Source organism: Papaver somniferum, chromosome 7 (genome assembly GCF_003573695.1).
Source record: "Papaver somniferum cultivar HN1 chromosome 7, ASM357369v1, whole genome shotgun sequence".
NCBI classification, from domain to species: domain Eukaryota; kingdom Viridiplantae; phylum Streptophyta; class Magnoliopsida; order Ranunculales; family Papaveraceae; genus Papaver; species Papaver somniferum.
The window spans coordinates 4390400-4398771 of NC_039364.1; the positions used below are offsets into that span (position 1 = coordinate 4390400).

Consider the following 8372-nt stretch of genomic DNA (forward strand, 5'->3'; position numbering starts at 1 on the left):
CTACCTTGCTACAGGTAGAATGCCCTCACATTGGTCGAGACAAGACCGCTCCAAGTTCTTGGCTGAAGTTAAACATTTCCTTTGGGACGACCCATATTTGTTTAAGTACTGCCGAGACCAAATCATTAGGAGATGTGTACCCGACATGGAACAGAAAGATGTGATATCTTTCTGTCATGACCAAGCATGTGGAGGGCATTTCAGTGCCAAGAAGACCGCTGCAAAGATCCTGCAGTGTGGGTTTTACTGGCCATCGCTGTTTAGAGACTGCCATGAGTATTGTATTGCTTGTGAGCGCTGTCAGAAACTAGGAAGTATCTCGAGGAGAAACATGATGCCGTTGAATCCGATTTTGATCGTTGAGCTATTTGACGTGTGGGGGATTGACTTTATGGGTCCATTTCCTATTTCTGAAGGAAATTATACATCCTAGTTGTTGTTGATTACGTTTCGAAGTGGGTTGAAGCTGTTGCAACCAAGACGAATGACCACAAGGTGGTACTCTCATTTCTGAAGGAGAACATATTTTCACGTTTTGGTACCCCTAGAGCTATAATCAGTGACGGTGGTTCACATTTCTGTAACAAGTACTTTGAGTCTTTAGTACGCAAGTATGGCATAACCCACAAGGTTGCAACTCCGTACCACCCTCAGACAAGCGGACAAGTAGAAGTTTCTAATAGGGAAATTAAGCACATTCTGGAGAAGACGGTCAACCCGTCAAGGAAAGATTGGTCATTGAGATTGAATGATGCTTTGTGGGCCTATAGAACAGCTTATAAGACACCAATTGGCATGTCCCCTTATCGTCTGGTGTATGGAAAGCCATGTCATCTTCCTGTGGAATTAGAACATCGAGCTTACTGGGCTATCAAGAAACTTAACTTTTCTCTCGACAAGGCGGGTGCACAACGGAAACTTCAACTCAATGAGTTAGAAGAATTAAGGAATGAGGCTTATGACAGTGCCAAGCTGTATAAGCAAAAGATGAAGTTGTTTCATGATAAGCGTATTCTGCGCAAGTCATTCACACCGGGTCAGAAAGTTTTGTTATACGACTCTCGGCTGCATCTTTTTCCAGGAAAATTGCGGTCCCGATGGACCAGCCCGTTCCTAGTACGCACGGTATTCCCTCATGGAGCTGTGGAACTTGAAGATGTCTCCAACAAGAACATTTTCAAAGTGAATGGGCAGCGATTGAAACCGTTCCTTGAACCACTTCCGCCTGACATTGAGGCAACTGATCTGGAGGATCCCGTCTATGCGTCCTGATTGGTCCACCCTTGTACATAAACCAGGTTGAACGTTCCATTTTATTTTATGTTTTTCCTTTTCTGTACAGTTCTTTCTTTTGCACTATTTAAACATTGAGGACACTGTTTAATTTAGGTTTAGGGGTGATAATCAGTATATACCCTTATAACATGCTATAATTGAAAACAAAACTCCTCCCTCTTTTTGAAAAAAAATGAAAAATCAAAAAAAATAAAATGAAAAAAAAAATAAAAAAAATAAAATCATAAAAATGGAGCTCATTTACCTTGAAATGTTGACTCTTGTGCAAATATGTAATTTTTAGGAGTCTTAGTCTAGATATTTAGGCACCCCTGATTCTAGCACAATTCACATAGTGATAAGAAACTTGCACGCGCACGATCTACCAATACATGTATAGCCTCATCCTTGAGGTGTTCTATCGGAAGTTTTAGTTGCCAATCACTTTAGAATACTGAACGAAACTTGACTAGCTTGTTCTTTGGTTGGTTGGGATAGAAGGTGGAGGTTACATTAAGAAAAACAACCATCGAATTTAACTGGGTGCATCAAAAAGGGATACCTCTTGCAAAGTGTCATGTAATTTTTTGTTTCTTTTTCCTTATGTATCAAAAGTGTTTCCTTGTTCCAAAAAAAAAAAAAAAAAAAATCAGAAAAATACAAAAAAAAATCAAGTATTCAAATTCCATTTGTGTCATGTAAAGAAAATAGTTCTCTCTTATCCAAAAATAAAGAGAGTAGTAAATAAGAGTCATGTAAAGAGTCATTTTGTTGTTTCATTGTAATAAGCAAGGAAGGGTGCAAGCCATTGATGTACAACGCGAGTAATTGTGAATACCTCCAACTCATTCACAATTCTCGTAAAGTCCGGACAGCTAGCTAGATTTCGACCTTGGTTCTTAGCCTGAGAAACTATCTCTTGGTGATTAGTAGTCATAACATCTGATCTTTCTTTACACATGTGTAGATACACTTTACACTCTTATCACATGTCTTTATTTGTTATCAGTGCTAGGATTGTGCCTTTGATAGCTAGATTGACATCTCCATTTTGCTGTGAGCTTAAACTGTCTTGCACATGTCACATTTGATGGAATCTGAGCTTATATTTTGTCCTAGAACTTTGTAGGTACGTTCTAAGCAAACCTTCACGAGACTTCACTCGTCCACTAGGGACACTTAGTGGTTCAAAAGGCTTAGTGCATACGCTAAATGCATTCGAGAGACCAGCGACAGTGGTATAGTTAGGATTTCCTTAGTTTTGTTTTACTTGAGGACAAGTAAAATTGAGGTTTGGGGGTATTTGATGAGTGCTAAAAAGTGCATATTTCTATATATTTTTCTTGGCATTTAACTCATCTTTTGTGCATTAATTCTACATTTTATCCCATATTCTGTATTTTCATTGTTTTCAAGAATAAATATTTTTATTAATTAATTTTGCATTTTTAGGTAATAAATAAAGTTTGGATGAATAGCGGAGCAAAAAGAGCAGAAAAGTAGTGAAAAGCCGGGAGGAATTACACAAGGAAGCCGCGAAGAATGTTGTGCACAAGACCAAAAGGCTAGAAGTGGGCTTGAAGAGGAAGAATTGTTCTTAAAGAAGATATGGGCTTGGCATACCCAAGGCCCAAAAACCCTCACCCAAACCCATTTCCAATATCCATACCCGCCTTTATCTTCAGCAGTCAGATTGGATCATCTCAGCATCCTACGGTCGCTTCATCGTCGTTCATCGAAGTCTGAAGCTCCTGTCAAACACTACAACACCTAACTCCATCTTGGACCGTCAGTTTTGATGTATTCCATATCCAACGGTAAATCCACATCCATTTACATCACATCGTTGGATCTTTCCCTCATCCTATCATCCTACGGATTCCCCTCACAAAACATCAAGATTTGATGGGTCTGCTCAACACCCAAACAACCAAATACCCTATACCCAAAACAAACACACCCTAGACAAAACCCATCGAGCCATCTCCTTCTTCCCCTCTTCTGCAACAGCGACGCTGTCTCCATCACCACCACCATAACCCACAAATCACTCAACCACCACCACTCGAGCCATCATCACTTCTAACAACCAAGACCTACCTTTCTAGCCACTTATAACATCACCTCCTAATCGTTTCATCTCACAGGAACCCTAGGTTAGGAGTTGATGAAATAGGTGAGGTTAGAGGATAAATCGAAGGCATGGGTAGCAACAGCAGACGAGAAGGAAGCATGGGTGAGAGCTATATCAGTCGTTTTCAGAGATTAGGTAAGGATTTTTTGTAAAACCCTAATTTCATAAATTGGGGATTTTTGGGGGAAAGTTAGTGTACGTCTAATTAGGGGCATGGGTGAAAGTTTTCGAGTAGTTTTCAATGTATTAGGTGATTTAATCTCACTTTTTGTCAGAACCCTAATTTCACTGATTTGGGGATTTTGGAATTTTTTTTGTTGTAACTATAAAAGGGTGTTAGGGGTTGTGAAATTCGGCATCTCTGGGCTAGCCAGTGAGCAATATTTGCAGTTCAATATTAATTTCAAAATTCATTTTCAATTCATCCATGTTGAATCTCTCTTATGCATAAAGGTTGAATATGAGTTGTATGTTGTGTAATGTGGAGCATGTTTATACCTGTTAGTATCATTATTACAAGCATGTCCATGTTCTAATTCACTTGCTAGGGTTTAGAGGAAGCTCTTGATCATATGCTAGGAATGTTAATGTATTTGTATGTTCTTTTATTGAGCTGAATTGCCTTAGGATGAATGCTTAGCCATTTGGGCTACCTGCTTGTGATCACCTGTGCTGTTAGAAGACAGCTGATACTAGGAGTGGAGCTAGGTCTTTGGACAAGAATTCAATCCACTAGAGAGATTGCCTTAAGCTAAACTAGCTAGAGGAGCTAAATGCCTGTGATTAGTTGTGTTGATTAAAGACAACTGATGCTAGGGGTAATTTGGTTAGGATAGTTAGTAGAATCCTCATTGTAGTCTTTCATGAAAGAACAAGACATACATTGCATCTTAATTTCCTTAGCCTAGGGTCAAGTAGTGGAATCAAAAGCCTTAGTACCTTATTTTGAATTCAGATAACTTTAGAAATTTAGAAAACTTTAGCAAATCCTCCAAGTCCCTGTGGACAAACCTCTATTTACATTATATCTTCATCAAGACACTGTATACTTGTAGGTAAAACATAGGTTGTAGTTTTTAGGTCTCATTCCTTGAGCTACCACGGAGACGTGGCTGTCATGGTTTGCCATTGGCACGGTGGTGTAATAATTTAGGGTTTGGTGTACGAAGGTGGTGATGGTCAATACTAAGGGTTCTACCGTGGAACATGACACATATATATGTAAAAAAAAAGGTACCCTGGTAATTCTTACATAGGCGTGTTGAATGATTCAATAAATGCGCTAGTGGTCCCAGTGACGTCACGTCAGATGTAAGGTTTTACGATTTTATCCCTAAGTTAAAAACTACCATCAACACCAGTATATCAAGAGAACCTACATATCAAAACACAACAATTCAGAAGGGATAGGTAACAGTCCTGAATAATACAACCTGCAAAAATGAACAGTCCTGAATAATACAAGCTGCAAAGATGAACAACTTACTCTCAAAGAAGCACATGACATCTTACTCTGCAGTTGAGAAAACAACCTCACAACCCTTGTCACCACTTTCCATGACGAATCTCAGTACATCACTGCAGGCCCTAAGCACAGAAACTTCATTAGTGATGCATAAAGAGCTTTATGGATCCACAAATAGGACCTCTTCGATAAAAAATGCAAAATATTATTACCATACACTTCATATTCTTTGTCATATTATAAATTATCACTCACATAACTGTTTTAGTAATCTTATCTGCCTATAACATAGTCAAAGAACAATTGAGAAAACTATTTCACATGTTTAAGCTCTTGATGGTTATCAACATGGTAGTAGACTTTAGAGTAAATCCTGAGCTTAATAGACACAAACACAACATTCAAAGAAGAAATAAGCTAAAGAAAAGGTCTAACAACTTACAAGCCTGAAACTAAGGGTACATAAGTTGACAAGGTTACTAAATGGTTCCAGGGAAAAGAAATCCAAATTTGGCACAAAAGATAAAGGTCAAGGAGAAACAAATGCGTCCATTTCTGAAACTTACATGCACTAAAAGACGAGATGTTGCACTATAGATTTGGCCATTTGTCCAAAAGAAACCAAAAATATTCCACTCGGCAGCTGTTACAAACACAACACAAATTTATGAGTGTCCATACCTATAAGTACCAATACTTTCAATCCTTACTGAAAGTTAAGATACACAATGAAAGTACCGTGTATACTTCTTTATAGTAAGGGAAATTCAATAAGAAAAAGGCTTCTAGGTCATTGGAACAAACCTTTATCAAGATCTGTATCTTCAAAAATTGCAATTGGACTTTTACCACCAAGTTTCATAGAGACAGGCTGCCACACAATCACAAACCAAATGAAAAGGTTTGAAAATATTAAAAAAAAATTGACCAATTGAGTTGCAGAGGCCATCACCTTAGAACCAGTTGCCGAACTTCCAGTGAATGCAGCTTGACATTGTATCCGCAGATTCATTGGACCTAGAAATATAACTTTTAAGAAAAATATTGCTAAATTGGAAAGAAGAGAAACATAAGAAATGCAAAAAACAAGTTGAAGCACAGTGTAAGCACCTTTCAATAGACCATTCGAAAGTCGGATCAGCCATTCTGTTGACAAAAATATTTACCTTAAAGACACCAGACATCGAATGTTTTGGCTAGGAGGACATGCTCACGTGTCTGTCCACCTTCCTCTGAGGTGGCCTGCCAATCACACTACATACTTTGGATATCTCATCCTCTTCACTGCATAACAAAAGATAAGCAACAGCTGGTGAGCTTCACATTTGGTAACCTAGTTTAACCTTAGAAACACTACAAAAAAACTTGGTTATTCAACATAAAGTTCTCAAATGTCTTACAAATGGATCCTTCACCGGGTCATGACAAAGACCACAATCATTGCCTCACCATTGCCATTATTCCTTTGCGCTGCACTTTGGGAGTAAATCACTAGGTAAGGATCACTTTGGTGTTGGGACTTAAGATGTTAAGATGTTACAAAAATCATGTAACCGTTACAAGTAGAATCTAAAGGAGAGCATGGGACTTAAGTGTTAGAAGTGTAATTATCTCTATTTCTTTTTTGTGTCACAAGAGTGTTGTGAACTCTTCTTTGGTTACTTTTACTGCTTTCCCTGCCTTAGGATTAGCATGTGACCCATATACTGTCTTTACTTTGACTTCCTTAGGTTAGCATGTGACTCTTGTACTTGTGTTGCTTCTATTTAAGGCACAACTCTCTCCTTGTTTCAGTATGTTTTCAATACAACAACCTTTATTTACTTGTGAAACTCTGTCATGGTATCACGAGGGTTGATCCTTTAGGTTTTTCTCTCTACCATTTCTTCCGCCACTACACCATTATTACTTCTCAACTACAACAACATCATTACTTCATTCTCAACCACAAATATTCATCACTTGTTACTATCAGTACTACACATCATCAACACCATTACTACCTCAACCACCTCTACACCACTCATTCATTATCACTTCTTCAACTACTTATATGTGATTAGTACTACACAGTACACATCTTTATCTTTTATCAGAACATCATATTACCTTTCTCATCTTTCATCAACCTCAGATCTTTCTCTGTGGATCTGAAGTTACCTCAACCATGTCTGATGAACAACCTCACTATGAAATAACTACACAATTTCCTTTTTCAAATATCACACACTTTATTTCTATAAAACTTGATGAAACAAACATGATCTTTTATGTCCTACCGTATTTCAACATTAAGTTGTGCGGTCTTAATTTAGGAGATTAATATTAGGAAGATGAAAATTCGCACAACATCCCTCAGGAATTCAGCAATTGGTGTTCGCAATTGTTAATATCTTAATAATGATACTTTATATATCCCTTTAGGATCGATGGGAAAAACTAAATTAATTGGCTTATATGATTCTTTTAAAGAAAATAAAGATATTATTTTCTTTGTTAAGGAATCCATGGTTTCCCGTAAGAAATGGAAATCAATGTTTTATTAGCAGAAAAAAAAACCATGATTGGTAACAGTTTGTTTGTCTAAACGATTATCGTTAAACTACGAGGAAAAAAAATGGCTTAAGTTTCTTAAAATGCCAATTTTAAAATCTCCTTCCGTAGAATTGATGGAAAAATGCAATACCAGTTCTCGTTTGTACGATTCATGAAAGTCGCATTAACGGAGCAAGAAAAAAAAGTATTGTCCTATTAGACATCGCATAGGGAGAATCCATTTTGTGGTTAAACTGATGGTTTCTTGTAAAGAAACTAGAAATAACCCGTACCGTAACGGCACGTCATGAGACGATATAATATTTGGTCATAATGATTCAAATAAATACTATAAGGTATGATAAGACTTATTTTGATCCATGAGAACTTTTAGTTATGAAATCATAGATATTTGTCACAAAATAATTATAAATTGGGTACTGTTGATTTGATCTGTGATAAATGTATAAGTATGTATTATATTACCCCAGTCTTTTAAATTGTTGGTGGTGCACGTTCAGGAAATAAACTACCATATGTCCTCCTCTGTTTGAAGACCCTAATTTTAGCTTTGAATAGGACATAATTTGTGTTTTATTTACTCCATATAATTTAAATATGGAACTTGGCAAGGTTTAGGATTCTAGTACTAACAAAATCCTTCGGGTTTAATATGAACCCATGCACTCTAGGATGCTTGCACGGTAATTATGACACCTAAAAGTTTCCACTAAACATTGAAAACACGAGTTTGTCAAATAAAAATCGACACTGGAACATAAAAAGGTACTCAACTGTAATCTTTGTGCACCTTTATTTCAGAAGCACAGTTAGTTTACACATTTGCTCAACATCAGACTCTATTAGAATTAACATGCATACACATTATTGTTCGAATTTTCTCTTGATAGTACCTTATCATATTTAACTGGTTGCCAAACGAATTTTTCTTTTCTTTCTTAC

General features: G+C 37.1%; 1 long non-coding RNA gene across 1 annotated transcript; it reads right to left on the reverse strand.

Moving 5' to 3' along the window:
- Positions 1 to 4642: 4642 nt before the first annotated feature.
- On the reverse strand, positions 4643 to 6415 carry LOC113293845. Its single transcript, XR_003332610.1, has 7 exons — positions 6275 to 6415; positions 5985 to 6158; positions 5827 to 5891; positions 5679 to 5745; positions 5441 to 5517; positions 4896 to 4987; positions 4643 to 4784 (listed from the first exon to the last, which is right to left on the reverse strand). It is a non-coding gene; the product is annotated as an uncharacterized LOC113293845 (long non-coding RNA).
- Between the last annotated feature and the right edge of the window lie 1957 nt (positions 6416 to 8372).